The 17,940-nt window shown below is 44.5% G+C and overlaps 1 protein-coding gene across 2 annotated transcripts in view; it reads left to right on the top strand.

The window, feature by feature from the left end:
• LOC144784038 (uncharacterized) overlaps positions 1-17,940 on the top strand; it is a 193,517-nt gene that overhangs the window by 164,477 nt on the left and 11,100 nt on the right. The gene's annotated exons all lie outside the window — the stretch shown is intronic.

The raw sequence follows: 17,940 nt of genomic DNA on the forward strand, positions 1-17,940 counted from the left end.
TTTCCCTTTTTGACTGCCTAAGATCCCGATCCGTCACGGCTTGTGCCGTTTGAACGGAGGATCATCGCAGGCATAACCCACTTCCGGTGGGGCACTCGGCAGAAATTGTAGCGCTCTAGCTTTCCGGCCCCCTACACCTACATAACTGGGAGGAAGGCGCGGACGCGCGCAGCGGCACCCTGATTTGGAGGGTAATGCTGTTTGTCCAGCACTCGTGATAACAATTGCGTGCCCAGAGTAAATGTGCACTTTGTTTTAATGAAATCAAACCATTTGTTTTTAAAATAGTTTTTCTAATTTGCGCCGCAAACTCACCATTTTAAAATGTATCACCAATATTGAAGTACACTCTCCTGCATTAGGATTGTGCCTTTCCCTTTTTGACTGCCTAAGATCCCGATCCGTCACCGCTTGTGCCGTTTGAATGGAGGATCATCGCAGGCATAACCCACTTCTGGTGGGGCACTCGGCAGAAATTGTAGCACTCTAGCTTTCCGGCCCCCTACACCTACATAACTGGGAGGAAGGCGCGGACGCACGCAGCGGCGCGCCAAAGGCAAGCCTGTCTGCGCCCGTCCGCGCCAGAACGCCGGCAGCCGCCATACCACTATCATTTTGGTGATTGTGTTTGTCTCTGCGTACTCTGCTTAAGGAAAATGGCTTCTTCCAACATACCACTTCTCAGGTACTCTAGGAAAGAACTGTTGGAGTTGAATACTTCTTGTGCCCCGGTGCCTGAGGCACTATTAGCTACTTTACAAACGACTTCCTGCTCTCGCAGTGCAAATTTACTTTTTGATAGGCCAGCTATTGGGGCCGACTCCAACTTAATCACCATAGTCCCGAGGAAATTGACAGCGGTTTATTTCAACGCTAGATCAATTCACAGGCACGCACTCGAGATATGGAGTCTCCTTGATGCTGAAACTCCAGACCTATGTTTCGTGTCAGAGACATGGCTGCATGAGCATGCCGCGCCAGACCTCCATGTAGCTTTTCCTCAACTGTATAAAATTGTCAGGTTAGATAGGATGGCCGCTAAAGGGGGGGGATATTGATTGCTGCTAAAGAGATTGTTAATATCTGTGTGTTAGAAAGCGAAGTTATTGACCAAACAGAAATTATTGTCTTTAAAATGAGTGGCCCTTTTAAGGAAGTCTGGAAAGGAGCTTTGCTCTATCGACCTCCTGGGATAAAAGGAGAGTTTCCAAATACTCTGTTAGAAGTCATTGCCCCCCATGCCCTGAAGGCGGACAAGTTCCTGTTATTGGGTGATTTTAATTACCATGCAGATGATCCGTCAGATGCTGAAACAGAAAAACTAATTTCCACCATGAGCACCCTTGATCTTAGTCAAAGGATCACAGTGCCGGACATACATTGGACCTTCTATTCACCAATTCTCCCAATGTATGGGTAGACCCCCCTACCCCACTATTGTGGACGGACCATTACTTAGTGAAATTCACTATAAATGGATGTGTGTCGGGCTCGTCCAGTAAAAATAATCTAAAAACATGCAGAACCTTGAAAAAGATCACGCTTGTTTCTTTTTCGAAGAAATTTCAGGAAAACCCCATAGACCTGACGGGAAATGTTAATTTAGCAGCAATACACCCTGAGACAGCGATTGGTAGGGCCCTGTATGATATTGCCCCCCTTCGTATGGTTAGGTGTAGGGAGAAACCATCGCCCTGGTTCACGGAACAGCTAAAAGTAACCAAGGCCATTGTAAGAACCGCTGAAAAAAAATGACGAAGAAGTAAGGATGCCACTGATCGAAGGTCCTATCAAACTTTACATACCAACTATATGAGGGAAATAAGATCAGCCAAGAGGGTGTACTTAGCAGATCGTATAATCAAAGCTGAAAATTCATCAAAAGAGCTCCATCATATTCTAAAAGAATTTACTTCTTCAAAAAATCCATCATTGACTACCGACACCGTAGAGTGGATTGAAGCTCTCTCCAAATTTTTGGAGGATAAAATTACAGCTATATGTGAATCTTTCAGCTTAGATTCTCAGATTACACGGAGTCTTGATTACGATTCCATCACTGATAAGTCTCCCTCTAGATGGACAACCTTCGAAATGTTTAATGAAGATAAGACCTTTATAGTAGGTCAAAAGATTAAATCAGGCTCCCCGAATGACCAACTACCTCCAAAACTATTTACCTTACTCGCTCCAGCGTTGGTGGATCGCCTTACTTGTCTACTAAATAAATCACTATTGGAGGCAGATGTCCCAGAAATCTGGAAGGCGGCGAGAGTAAGGCCGATATTGAAAAAACCTGAAGCGGATGCCAACAATTATGTAAATTACCGACCTATCTCCCTGCTCCCGTATTTTGGGAAAATACTGGAAGCTTCGGTCAATGAACAGATGGTGAAATATCTTGAATCTAACGACCTACTTGACAGCTCACAGTCTGGTTTCCGTGCTGCCCACAGTACGGAGACAGCACTGGTTGAGGTCATAGATAATATAAGAACTGCCCTGGACAAACGTCAATCATCCATCCTGGTCCTTTTGGATTTGTCTGCGGCCTTTGATACCATCTCCCATTGTATTATGATTCAGAGGCTTTGGGAGATTGGTGTCAGAGGGCAGGTACTGGAGTGGTTCAGTAGTTATTTGACTAACCGAACGACCACGGTACAAATAGGCCAAATCCAGTCTAGTACTCGTCCTGTCAAAAGGGGGGTGCCGCAGGGCTCTATTTTGAGCCCCACGCTCTTTAATATTTATATGGCACCCATGGCCAAAGTAATCAGAGCGTTCGGCTTTGATGTTTTATCCTACGCCGACGATACTCAAATTTTGGCCACCCTCAGCCTTGACGTTAACGAGACAAAAAGCCGCTTTAAGAACTGCTTGAGGGAGGTAAAAAACTGGATGGATCAAAATCATCTGCAATTAAACGGCAGCAAGTCAGAGGTCATGCTGGTCATGCTGTTTGACAAAGCCAGGGAACTTTGGAGTCAGGACTGGTGGCCTACTCAATTGGGTGACTGCCCGTCCCCTAAGGAATCTGTCCGTAAATTGGGCTTACATATGGACAATAAACTTTCCATGAAAGTGCAAGTGGACCATGTTGTTGGCACCTGTTTTGGCATCATGCGCGGTTTGCGTAGGGTTTTCAAATGGATACCGATGGAAGCTCGTAAACCTTTGGTACAGGGCCTCATCATAAACAGGCTTGATTATGGCAATTCGTTACTACTTGCTATAAATGAATGCCATCTGAGGAAACTGCAGGTCTTGCAAAATACTGCAGCTCGCCTTGTTCTCGACCTACCCCGAAGATCCCCCTCTATGCCGTGTTTAAAAACTTTACACTGGCTCTCTGTAAAAAAACGCATTATGTTTAAAACACTATGTATGGTTCATAAACAGATGTATGGAAGGGGCCCAAAATACTGGACCCAGAAACTCACATGGAATACGCCAGGGAGACTGTTGAGATCTAGCACTGAGTCACTACTCACCCCATTAAGAATTCAAACTGCTCGGAATGGAGGTCGTGCTTTTTCTTTCCTGGCACCATCTCTCTGGAATGAAATGCCTCTTGGTCTGCGCACAACCTTTGAACACACCAGTTTCCGAAAGAAGCTAAAGACCTGGCTCTTTTGTTAACTTCAGCTACTCTCCTCCTTGTCAGAACTGTCTGCATGCGCCATGAGACTCTTTAGAAGTGATATGTGCGCAATACAAATATCCTGACTTGACTTGACTTGACTTGATGGCGTTCACGTTGAAGGGAATTAATTGGCCGATGAAGCAGCGAAAGGGGCTGTGCAAATGGCTTCCGTAGCTGCAATCACTCTTTCAAAAATGAAAATAGACAGCAAAATAATGCTGGCTGTCAATGCATTAAGCAAAGGCAGCGGTGCAGCGTTACCTAAACAATTTCCACTCATATATACTTGATGCAAACAATGTTCCGTTTGTTCGAATCCCTTGAGTGGGGGATAGAGTAATTCCAAACATGGAACACAGATTAGGGCTAATCTTAGCAGCCCATAAAGGGCTCGCCTCTGCTCATGCAGATGTTTCCGCCACAGTATCTTTATTAAAACAAAGATACTGGTGGCCCGGCGTTAGGAAACAAACTAGAAACTATGTTTTGGACTGTGAACTATCACAAAAGATGAAAGTCTCTACTGTGAAACGCCCTGTGCAGAAGCCCCTGTTTATTTCAGATAAACCATTGGCTTGTGATTACCTGGACCACTGCGGTGACTTCCAGAGGGATGGCAACATAAATATATCATGGTCTCAGTGGATTCGTGTTCTAGGTTTCTATGGATGTGGCCTCAGTGCTCGGCTGGCGCTCGAACTGTTATAAAAGATTTGCGAGTCTTTATCAGCACATACGCAATAGGCACACTACATTCTGACCAGGCTCCTGCGTTTAGCTCTAGGGCTTACAAAGAAGCCATGGCCAGTTTGGGCGTAGCATTGCGGTATTATTCTGCATTCCATCCTGAGGGAAATTCTGAAGTGGAAAGAAAAAAACAGGACATAAAGCAGTCTATAGCAGCTAGGGTATTAGGTTCTGGTGATGGGTGGGTCAAACATCTTCATGGGGAACAGTGCGCTATAAACAACTTGCCAAGAAGTTCTCTAGGGGGTGTTACTCCATATGAAGTCCTATTTGGGACTACAATAATGGTTCCGGACCTTGATATGAAAGGGACAGTGATGGATAACAAAGTATTTAAAATCAAAGATCGTTTGGCTGTTTTGCAGGACTTAAATGAACTAAGAACGAAACAAAGCAACGTGATCCTAAAGCCAACCACCACTAAGAACAGTCCGGCCGTCCCAGCAAGGCCTGTCTGGATCCCAAAGCTTGGTGATCTAGTCGGAGAAAAAATCACGGACAAGAAGGAATTTGGGCCTTCTTACAGACAACCAGTACCTGTCCTAGCAATCCATGGATCAAGAACAGTACTCTTGCCGCACCTTGCTGGTAAAAAGAATAGATTTGTGTCCATCGACTTGATCAAACCACACTGTGTGGCCGATACTGAACTGTAGGCCAAGTGGACTCTGCCAATGTAGAAGATGCACTCCTGCAGCTACAATCCAAGAGGTTCAAACTGAAAGACTCATCACCTTTGACGACTCTACAGTGAGAAACAGAGGCCTATGCAATAATGCCATGGAACTTATACCTCTTGCAATTTCATCAAATCCAGATGCAATTCCAACCATTGACAGAACTGCTGTTGGCTATTTCATTAACTTTGAAACATTTTCAGAGGATCCCACCGAACCTGAAACTATGCCAGTACAAAGAAATTTCAAAGAACAAGCCACAGACTTTTTTCAACTCTTGAAAAAGACTTATCTAGTTTCACCATGGATTGAACTATGGATTGTTTTGGGAATATTCTTCTTTCTACTTTGGTTAGCGCTGGTAATAACTTTGGGTATGCTGATTAATGGAAGATATATTCAAATAGACACAGCAAGTAAACAAGTGAACTTTCTTCTCCAGCCACACAAATCATCCCATCGTGAAGCAAGAGACTTGTCAGCAGTGAACAAAACTGTAATTCCTATACCGGATAGAATAGTTTGGGACAAAACAGAATATGACATTTTTGGCCCGTCAGAGCTTTTGAAGATTCTACACTTATTTAAAATTTCATAAAGTGACTTTATTACCTCTAGTACCTTTTCTGATGATTGGGACTTCGAGTCTGTTAATAATATGATGTCTGATCTATAGATGATAACTGCATTTACTAATAATGAATATTTACAAGGTTCATCAGACTATGAACAACTGTATGGTTATAACCATTATGGTCATCATTTCCTGCATAAATCTGCAACACCTGGAAATGTATTTATGTGTAACCAATGGGAATATTGTCCTACACCACCAAAGGGTACCTCAAAAATACTTGCAATGAAATTTCCATAGTTTTTAGGGTTCAATGTATCAAATGCCGAAACATTTTACTTTATAAATGTCAACAAGACAGGGATCAACAATATGTTAACAAATACAAAACAGATTTACTCTACAGCCTTTATTGCCCAACTGTCTAGACAGGGTTACGACTTTTGGAAAGACAACATTGAGACAAAAACTGTCTTGGGTACTAAAGATTGGCAAGTACAGGGAATATACGCTTTGTTTAGAGCCTGTATCATCCCTGAGCAAATTACGTTTTTGAACGATACCGTCCCAAAAAATTCATGCCTTGGATTAGGCAAGATAAAAGACATGAACACTCCGTCTATACCTGCACCTGCAAGTAATAGCACAACAGATCAGAACCTGAATGGAAAAAATGGTTGCTCTGGTCCTTAGACACAAACCACTGTCAAGATCGTTTTCTGAACAAAATACAAGGTTTCACCTTTAACAGGCCACGCTATATTCAAAGACAGCAGCCAGGGGTAATTACAACATACAGTGTAGGGCAGGGGTCTTCAAACTGTGGGGCGCGACCCTCAGGGGGGGCGTGGAGCGATGTAAAGGGGGTCGCGCCTTCACAGTGTCACTTCTGCCCTGGCCTCCAGGGCTTCAGCCCCCCTCCTCCCCCATCCTGTGTCTCAGCTGCTGCAGTGCAGCTCGCGCTCCTGGGGCCTCGGCTGGGCAGTGTCTGGAGTCTTATCTCTGGCCCGAGTTTTTCACAGGTCTTTAAAGACCATTAGCATATTTACATGCCTGTGTTAACAAAGCTTAGTTTTTTTTTAGTTCCAGTACCCTCTGGGCCCCCACTCTGCCTATTCCTTACATTTGTATTTTTACACTTACTGCTGTAGTGTGAGAATGCATTTAATGAAAAGAAATATAAAGTTGGGTTGCCAAAAGAAACATGCCTGCTATGTGTTGTTTAAAGATCCTGCAGAGACCTGCTCTTGACACTAAATTGAGTTATGAATAAAAAAGTATGTATTAATTAGTTATGTGACTTTTCTGTCTTTATTCTCTTTAATTATTAGTCATGGATCATTGAGGCATCCCTAGAACACAATTAAAAGTGCTTTCTATTTATATTTGCTGTTCTAAGTATTCACAGATAAGTGCAAAAAATACAGCTGTACGTGACTGCTTATTTCTGGGCCACCCAAATAATGAGCTGGTAACCCTAATCATTAGACTGGAAGTTTGTTGCAGGATCAGCACATTATTTATTTCCTCCACCCTTGAACCCGGATTAATGCCATTATAGCAATAGTTTAACTTATATCTGAAACCCTACGCTTCAAGTTTCTGGGAATGCACCCTGCTTTCAGACTACTCACTTCTCATTCTCGCCTTCACTTTCACGTTCACCCTGCACTCCCAGCGATCACAATGCACTCACACTGATCACCATGCACTCATAGCGATCACCATGCACTCATAGCGATCACAAGGCACTCACACTGATCACCATGTACTCACACTGATCACCATGCACTTACATTGATCACCATGCACTCACAGCAATCACAATGCACTCACACTGATCACCATGCTCTCCCACTATTCACCCGCTCACCCTGCACTCACACTGATCACCATGCACTCACACTGATCACCATGCACTCACACTGATCACCATGCACTCACACTGATCACCATGCACTCACACTGATCACCATGCACTCACACTGATCACCATGCACTCACACTGATTACCATGCACTCACACTGATTACCATGCATTCACACTGATTACCATGCACTCACACTGATTACCATGCACTCACACTGATCACCATGCACTCACACCAATCTCCATGCACTCACACCATTCACCCGCTCACCCTGCACTCAGTGATCACAATACACTCACACTGATCACAGTGCACTCACACTGATCGCCATGCACTCACACTGATTACCATGCACTCACACTGATTACCATGCACTCACACCGATCACCATGCACTCACACCAATCACCATGCACTCACACCATTCACCCACCCACCCTGCACTCACAGTGATCACAATGCACTCACACTGATCACAATGCACTCACATTCACCCGCTCACCCTGCACTCACACCAATCACCATGCACTCACACCATTCACCCGCTCACCCTGCACTCAGTGATCATAATGCACTCACTCTGATCACAATGCACTCACACTGATCACAATGCACTCATACTGATTACCATGCACTCACACCATTCACCTGCTCACCCTGCACTCAGTGATCATAATGCACTCACTCTGATCACAATGCACTCACACAGATCACAAAGCACTCACACTGATCACAATGCACTCACACTTATTACCATGCACTCACAACATTCATCCGCTCACCCTGCACTCACAGTGATCATAATGTACTCACAGTGATCACAATGCACTCACACTGATCACCATGCACTCCCAACATTCACCCGCTCACCCTGCTCTCACAGTGATCCCTCTGCACAAACAATTCGCTTGCATTGTTTACTCTGTACCTCACCCTGTAGTCACACGAGCACACTTCTCACCCTGCACTCATGTGACACTTCACTCACATGTCCCCCCTTACTGCTCAATCTGTAGCTCACTCAAACAAGGCCATCACTAACCATGCACTAATTCGTCCCACTCTGCACTTACATCTGAACCCAAATTCACCCTGCAGTCACTCCTTTTACCCTACTCTCACACTGTTGCATTGCTCGCCGTGCAGTCACATGGGCACTCTTGTCATCCACACAGTGCAGAAAGTTAAAGTGCCTGGTACAAAGAAGATGTACCATGCACATCACAGAACTGAGTGTGAGTAAACTATGAGTAGCGCTATAAAAAAATGAAATGTTTGTCAGACAGGTGCTATAGAGAGATGAGGTGTATTGTTGGTGAGTGGTAGTGAGGGATTTCATGGAGAAGGTGGACAGACTGTTGCACCGTGTGCGACCAGTGCTTGGACAAGCCCTGGCTGGGAGTGTTAACACCCCCCCCCCCAAAGTTCGGGTCTAGTGGATCCCCTGCTTCTGCCTATTATTTACATTTGTAGTGCGCTACTGTTACCAAAAGGTGTCCTGGGGCTAATAACCATCTGCCTGCAAGGTGAGAGAGGGATCCGGGTTTGGGAGAGGAGAGAAGAGAGGGATGAAAGGAAGGGGGTGAGAGGAAAGGGGCATGGGTAAACTGCTTAACTCTGCACAAGACCGCCACGGTTTGAATGCACCCTTGCTGCTCCCGGCCGTGGCCAGGTGAGCTTCTAATATGGCAGTGCGTATTCCTGCGGATTGGGAGGCCCTTCACAGAGGTTGATTAGACATCTTTCTGATGTTAACTGCTGTATTTTGGTTATAAACTGGTACTGATGGGGTGAAATCTTACCTCAGTATTACTGTGTTTAAAAAAATTCTAAATAATAAAGCAATGCTACCCCAAAATACGCAGCATCACAGAACATTATTTTCATTTTCTACTCACACAATTTAGTCAAGCCTGTCGTATAATTTGGTCCTCACCTTCCTCATAACCTAGAGGTTTAGAATTTTTTGTCAGGAGGGGTTCTTGCGCTTGAAAATGTTGACAGGGGGTCTCGGCATCCAAAAGTTTGAAGACCTCTGGTGTAGGGAAACTTTGTCTTGATCAATCAATCAATCAATCATGCCCTTTGTATAGCGCACTACTCACCTGGGAGGGTCTCAAGGCGCTTGGGGGGAGGGGTATGCTACTGCTCGAACAGCCAGGTCTTGAGTTGTTTCCTGAAGGCGAGATGGTCCTGGGTCAGCCGAAGGTGGATGGGGAGGGAGTTCCAAGTCTTGGCAGCCAGGTAAGAGAAGGATCTTCCTCCGGCGGTGGCTCTTCGGATGCGTGGTACGGCTGCGAGGGCGAGGCTGGTGGACCGTAGCTGGCGGGTGGGCGTGTAGAAGGTCAGGCGGTCGTTGAGGTACTTGGGGCCCAGGTCGTGGAGAGACTTGTGTGCGTGGGTGAGGAGCCGGAACGTGATCCTCTTGTCGACGGGGAGCCAGTGCAGGTTCCTCAGGTGGCTGGAGATGTGGCTGCGTCGGGGGACATCCAGGATGAGTCGGGCGGAGGCGTTCTGGATGCGCTGGAGTCTTTTCTGTAGCTTGGCTGTGGTTCCGGCGTAGAGGGCGTTTCCGTAGTCCAGTCGGCTGGTGACGAGTGCCTGGGTGACAGTCTTCCTGGTCTCGGTGATTGGCTACAGAAAGCTACACTAGAGGATGTAAAAAGATCATTTAACTTTACTTCAAGAAGGCGCAGACCTTAGGGGATTCTTGTTAGGACCAAGAAAACCGCATCAAAAACGTTTCATATATGCCGGTATTTACGCTGCTTATAATGCGTTATGGAAGGTCACACAAGCAGAAACTGTAGAACGAATAGAAAAATCTCTCTCTGTGGTAGACAATGGGTTAACGACTCTGTCGCCCAGGATATATTCTTTGGTCAGCATTGTATCCTCTGTCATAGACATCATGGAACAAGATTTGGTCATGTTGTAACATGGTCAGTCTAAATTACATTCTATCATGCTATTAGGCTGGGCGCTACAAAACTTGCATTCTGGCTTTGTGCCTTGGCGTTTAATCAATACTACATCACTGTTTGCAGAATTCAATCTAACTGATAAACAGATTAAACTGGCACAAAGGGGAGCAGCCTATACGGTGCTGAGCATTGAAAAACTGGAAAAATTACCATTCACAGTCGCAGAAAAACCAGCTACTGAATAGCTAATACATGGAAGAATTACTATGCCTGTTACGACTTTCCATTTTCAGTATTGCCTAAACCATATACCAGCAGGCAAATATGAAAGGTTGGGTAAAGAATACATCAAGACATTCTGGGATTTACCTTACACACACACAGATGTTGGAGTGGGGCACTTGAAGTGTTTCTTAGCAGTGAAAACTGTGAACACGCACATTTATTGTAATTAGAGGATGATCTTTTTATAATTTTTTATCAATGTTTTTATAAAAAGCTGTACTTTTATGGTTTTTGTAATGTCATGAAAACCGAATAAAGGAATTGAACTGAACTGAACTGAACTGAACACACACTAAGGGGTTCTCTCCTTTGTCAGGGTATTAACATACGCGGGCCTGTGAAGGTTTCACTGCATACTTACTCTGCCACATGCACGGTTCACCGGCAGCAGTGATTATTCCAATATTTGGTCAACTTTCGAATGGGAGTTAAATTATGTCGAATGATCACAGCTTCTGTGGCATGCTGCCAGGTATCACATATCTAGTAACGGTTACATCCAGGGTCACTTGCTGTGTGCAAGTCTTGTTTCCCCAAATAGACTTAGGGAGTTCCCGTTATGTCCTTCACTGAATATCTCTTCTATACAAGTTGATAGTCTAAGCAGAATGAAAGCCATTCTTTTACAAAAAACTGTGCCTTTGACCTCTGCCAAAGAAAACTATGATATGCAAGTCGCAAGGACTTCTGCGGAGATACATGCCCTTTTGAATACAAACTGCCCCGTGCATTTCTTAGAAATGTTAGGTCGTATCGTAAACATGTTTGATACAAGCGGTATTGTACATGACTTTAACAACGTGTGTGCAGGACTGTTAACACCTTTTCAAGCAGTCCTCGGAATTTTTCCAAACTTCGTGCACTTTGTGTTTGGCGTACTGCCGCTCCTTTTAGCACTCGTTGCAGGGATACTATTTTTGCTCCTACTGCTACGATATGGTAAGCCAAATCACCAGCGACACCTAGCTCACCATGGAGAAAATTCTATTAGGGATGAAGTGTCGTGGGCGCATCGTCCACATTTTGCGATCACCTCGTCTACGAGAATTAAACACCACTTAGTTTCTGTCAGTCAGACCAATCTGTTCTACGCTGCCTGCTATGCGGTGAAAAATGCTTTCTGGACACTTGTCTAACACTCACATCAGTCATGCCTACGGATATCGATACTCTGCTGGACCTGGTAACAGCCCATACTATGTGTATGTGTACTATGTGTACCAATCCTGATGGCGGCATTCATTGAGATCTCACAGATGCAAAATGCTACTGCTGATGTATGAGAGGAAGGAACAGGCACGCAGGTAACATCCAATTCGAACATTGCTGATGCTTCCCATGCTGAAGGCGATGTTTCACATCTATGTGCTGTTAATCTTCTACATAATGTAGTCCAACTTTCACCTACAACGGTAGACGACTTTTTGTTTTCAGGATTAGAAGAGTTCATGTTTTCTCCAGGCCCACAAACTTTTGATTCAGGCACACAGTGTTCCGTAGAGACTCTGAATTTGGCCTTCATTCTTTTAAAAACAAGGGACTGATTTTAGAACTTTTTTCTATGATTAATTTTTTTCCCCAAATTTTTATTTTTTCATTTTTTGGGCACAGTAATCTGCTTATAGTAGAACTATTCATAGAGAAAATAATTCTTTGATAACACTTCCAGGGACAGTATGCCACCTTGTCACGTCAACAATTGATTGTATAACCTGGACTCATGTGAGCCATTGGCACCAGTGAAAACGGTGCGGAATTTGGGGTCAGCCTCAACGACAAACTGAGTCTTGAGTCCAACGTCAACAGACAGGTGAGCAGCTGCTTTGCTCTAATGCGGGGCCTTCGAAAACTGCTGCCCTTACTTCCGGCATACACCAGAGCAACCGTGGTCAGAAGTACCATCCTCAGCCGCCTGGATTACTGCAATGCTCTGTTACTGGAATCTCCTGCTTATCTGATTTCCAGACTCCAGAGCATCCAGGCAGCAGCTGCAAAGATGGTGCTTTCTCGAGGACGTCGGTCTTCTACCGCCCTTGCTCTGGCTGAGTTGCATTGGCTGCCCGTTCATCAGAGGATCCGGTTCAAATCCCTGTGTACCGTTTTTAAGGCAGCACATGGTTTAGGTCCTAAACCCCTTCAGGCCAAATTCAAGTGGTATGAACCTACACGGACCCTCCGCTCCTCATCCACTAATCTCCTTAGTATACCTAGGATTAGGAAAGCTACTCATGGTGGCAGAGCTTTTAGCATAGCGGCAGCCCACCTCTGGAAAGCCTTCCTTTGGCAATTAGGAAAACCAACAAACTGATGCTCTTCCGCAAAAGGATAAAGACTTGGCTTTTCCCTAACATCACACCTCCCTAGAGCTTTTCCACTCACTTGCCCTTTACTGTTCAGCTCTTTAGTTGCACTTTCCAGCGCCAGGATGCCCGTAGGGTTGCAGCGCGCTTTAGAAATGATATAAATAAATAAATAAATAAAACCTGATATGAAGTGGTTTCGGCCTTTTTCCTTCTGTATTAATGAGCCATTTCATCATGTGTATTTATTCATGGTTCATTCATTTAGCATTCAAATGTGATCCTATGCTTAGAATGAAACATTGCTTTTAATATGTACAGCACCTTATGCATAGCAATGGTTTTGTAATGCATTTTTAGAACATATATTTTTTGATAATTTTAGCAACTCATGCGATACTCTGTTTTAGATATGTTTAAAACATTTAGGATTTAGTAACGTCGTTCATACGAAACTGGAGTGGGTGTTGTGTGCTGATTTGGATACCGTATATAGGTTTCCCCGATTTATGCCCTTATATTGGTACATTTTACATTGCCCTTCTTTAGGCATAGAAATCCAGCCCTTATTTAGGCATGTCTGTACAAACCAAATACAGGCATGGTCACCTAATTCTGTCCATCCGCGTCACAACGAATTTTTGGAAAACCATACCCTTAAGCCTTTAGGAATTTCCCTCAGCTTTAATATTCATTTCTCCAACAACTCATTTAGTATGCATGAACATCTATTTCTTAGGGGTTCATTCATGAAGTTCTCCTGCCCAACTTTTACGTCAATGCTGGCATTCCTAGACACCTTCAAGGTATAAATATACCTGCACTTGCCCTGACAAATTGCGGTTCCCGGATGATTCGATCCTACCAAGACTACGCGGTTCGCCACAGCAAGTTCGGAAGGAGTTCGAGTTCCAGCCTGATTCACTGACCAGACGCTGTCATCCTCCTTGCAGAGAATCCAACTCCAGTGCTCTCTGACTTCCCCTGCGGGGTGTTAGATTATCGAGTCCAGAAAAGAGATTCCAACCTCTCTCATTCTAAGGTATGGACGGATTAGAACTTAGAGAAACTTTTGGCAACTCTAGATTTAAATCTGAAATATAGCTAGCTATACTTTAGTTAACGGCACCAACTTCAAACCTCGTACTACACTTAGGTTAGGTACACTGGGGTTGAACAATTTAGAAGCGTCAGATGAGTTTCACATTTTAGCTTGTGTTATTTATGTATGTATTTTGATTAATATATGTCATAGCTACAAACCATGCTATTGCAGTTTTCTTTTATCTTACTGCTAACCTTTTACATATTGTACTTTGCAGCCTGTTTTACGATTGTAGCAGTTCATATCTCTTGCATGAGAAATAAGACTTTTCAATAAACCCCTTTATTGAAACGCCCATCTCTATATTTCTGTGCAGCTCTGTAGAAACAAAGCATGCACGATTGACTGAGTGAAACTGTTATCTATTGTTTCCACGATTCTGAGATTGTTCCGACTCTAAGGGAAACAAAGTTATCATGTTTATGCTGTTGTCAGAGACTAATCCCTTCTTGTATATTCGAGAAGTTTCTAGTGACCTCTGAATTAGTTGGCACACACACGTAATTAAGTTTAATATACTCGATAGAGACATACTGACCTTTGTCCTATGTCAAATCTATAGTGTATGTTATTCCAGTGCACAGAGCCTATCAAGGATATAGGAACTACACTACAGCCCTGCCCAGTAGATATGAAAGGAGATCTTCGGTTCGGCAAAGACACTGCAGGCTCTGGCAGATAAACCTCCTGGAGGGGACCACCAGCTTGAGAGGTAAGTTGGCATCTTGGGGGATGCCTGGACACAGTTGCTTGGGCCACCCAAGGGCGTGGGGCGTCAGGTGTATGGGCATAGTGTTCTTCTTAAAAGCTCAGGTCGTGGTTGGGGGTACCCTTCAGGTTGAGGCTGCAGGTTTCGTTTTGGAGCTTGTGGAAGGTTGGGGATTCACCGGATACCAGGTCAGGATTGCTGGGGAGACCTCCTCGTGGTGTTGGGCCGCTCGAACTCGGGCCGTGGGCATCAGGTGCAGAGTGTTGCAGAACCGCAGAGCCACCTGGTTCCGGGTTCTGGTCTTGGGAGTCTTTGTTGATTCAATCCGGTGCTCATGGGAGACTGTAAGGTGAGTGCAGGGCAGGTCCACCAGGCTCCAGGGGAGAAGCAGGCTGCTGGTACACCGGTTTCCTCACTATAGGCAAGTCAAATTTGGGACGGCTGATGGGGCAAGGGCCAAAGCAGTAAGTGTCCTCTTCTTCCTGGGTCAGCACTGCTCTTCGGACCTTCATTTTCTTCCTCGAATTTGAGGAGGCAAAGTTCGGGGTTGCCCCTAAATACAAAATTTAGGGTCATTACTGGGGTGTAAGGTTGAGATTAATGGGTCCCTTCCTTGGGTTGAGGACACCCCCTATTATGCCACCCTCTAGTGGGAGAGTTGGAGGGGGGTATGAACGTCTCCCTAATTGGTTGGGTCCCCTCATCTCCAAGGTGGAGAGGACTGTTGTGTGTGTTTCACTTCGCCTCCCCGACCTAAGGGGTGGAGTTGGCAAAGGTTGGCACACCTCTCCTCCTAGTTCGGTTTTCCCACCGATTCTCCTGCCCAAAGTGGGGGTGAGAACCGGAGGAGCCAGTTGCTGTGGGCAGCAAAAGGCAGGCACAGTGTACAAAGGCGGCAAGCTTTTGAAGCTTCCCCCTTCGTGGACCAAGCCCATCCGGGGGAGGAGGTGTGACACCTCTGCCCAGGATGGCTGTGTTTCTGGACCTAGAGAGCAGAGACTCTCTGCCCACGGGTCCAGAAACCTGTCTGGGGTGGCAGTTGACCAACAGGTATTCAGAAACCACTCCAGTAGTGGTAATTTTCAGAGGACATCTCTAAGATGCCGTCTGCGTGCATTTTACATTAAATCCCACACTGGCATCAAAGTGGGTTTAATGTGTGAGAAATCTGCTACCAAACACCCCAGGTTTCAGTGAAGCCACTGTGGAGTTCGTAGTAACCAACTCCCAGACAATATACTATGTATGGCTTCACTGCACTTACAATGTCTAAGAATGGACTTAGACACTGTAGGGGTACAGGGCTCATATGACTCTACCCTCCCTGTGGTCTAGTATGCCTGCTAGAGGGGTGGCTTATGTAGGCCACAGACATTGGATTGTAGGCATAGTACACAGGTATGTGTGCTATGTCGACTCTTCACTTTTCTCTGTTCAAAAACACGCAGCCTTCAAAGGCAGTGTGTGGGTGTTAAGGTACAGGGCCTCTAAGAGTGACACAATAGGTGCTGCAACCTATAGAGGCCTTGTCTGCTCACAGTGACCTTGGTTCACCTGGTACCTTTTACAAGGAGCTTACTTGTGGCCAGAGATGCGATTTTGGGGGTACGAAGGTACAGCTTTGGGAAAGACACAGGCCCTGGGAACTTGATTGGCAGAGACCCAGGGCATACCAAGTCAAAGTGCATCATGTGGCAGGCAAAAGTGGGGGGTAACCATGCAAAAAGGGGCACTTTCCTACAGCAAGGTAAAAAAACTAGAATATCCATAAAAAAACTCCACCTGCCCAATATTCTAGGTGGCGTCAGTTTAGCCAACTTTAGAGATTACCAGACAGCTGTCTTATTTAAACAAGGTATCTACTGGTTCCAACAACCTGATAACTACACCCCCATGTGGCTAGAGGTCGAAAACCAGACCCTGTTACTCAACTTAAAACCAACTGCAAGCATATCACCACTTCTAAAAATACTTGCAATGCTCTATTAACCTTTGATAAAACAGTGACCATCCCAGATGAAATTCTCCTCTTTAACCTCTCTCTGGCAAAACCCAAACATCACATTTGATTGCCGGACCCTGCACTTGGAATCATGGATCACCAGAGGCATCTTCTTTTCTCAGTAACTCGGATAAAGAAACACTTCTCGAACTTACAAACACAATACCAGTTAGATCAAGAATTCTATAATTTTCTGAAATTAAAGATGGCTATTTCCAAATCTAAATACAATTATAGAGAACGGTCCCTACCAACACTCCTTCATAAATTTAACATACTAGGCAATCATGTGCTCAAATGATATCACTTATTGCAACCCAAGACCACAAGAATGAATAAATGAACAACTGAATACTGGGATACTCATTCTCCTACATGCACATCTGAGACCGACTGGAACAACACATGGAAATCTGTCACCTCACATAGGATCTCATCAGTACTGTCTCAAACGAAATTCTGGCAAATATACAATGTTTTTTGGACACCTTTTTGCCTGCAAACACAAAAACTTTTAGAGGACCCTGTCTGTTGGAACTGCAATGAAAAGAACAGAGACCTTGCTCACCTCATTTTCAACTGCAAATCAGTAGGCCCCTTTCGGGATAAGGTTTTCTCCTTTGTAGCAAACATATTTAATATAGGTCCTAAGAAAGAATTCTCATATCTCATTGAAGGCTTCATTGACCCGAACATCAGAAGCTCTGTAGACCGCAGTCAACTTGATCTTTTACTGATATTGGCTGTTAAGACTACACAAGGCTTCCTTTCAAGCCTGGCTTAGTTGGGTATCACATATCGGGATCTGATAACATTCCTTTGCAACACTCCCTATGGAAACCACAACGAAGATAATCCTAGATAACTACTTCACCACCAACAAACCCCCATAAATTGAAGGCCCTATTTCTACACCTTTTCATTTGCTACTTCAATCCATACTCATCAATCTAGAAACATTATTTAGGTTGATGTTGTTTACCAATGACAGATACGGTATTATTGTTTTCGTATGTTATTTGTAACTCTTAAATGTGATAAATTATGCTTATAAGGCTACAACATTATCAACATGTAACATGTAAGGAAGCTAAGTCTTTT

The sequence above is a fragment of the Lissotriton helveticus genome, chromosome 1_1 (assembly GCF_964261635.1).
Source record: "Lissotriton helveticus chromosome 1_1, aLisHel1.1, whole genome shotgun sequence".
In the NCBI taxonomy this organism is placed as follows: Eukaryota; Metazoa; Chordata; class Amphibia; order Caudata; family Salamandridae; genus Lissotriton; species Lissotriton helveticus.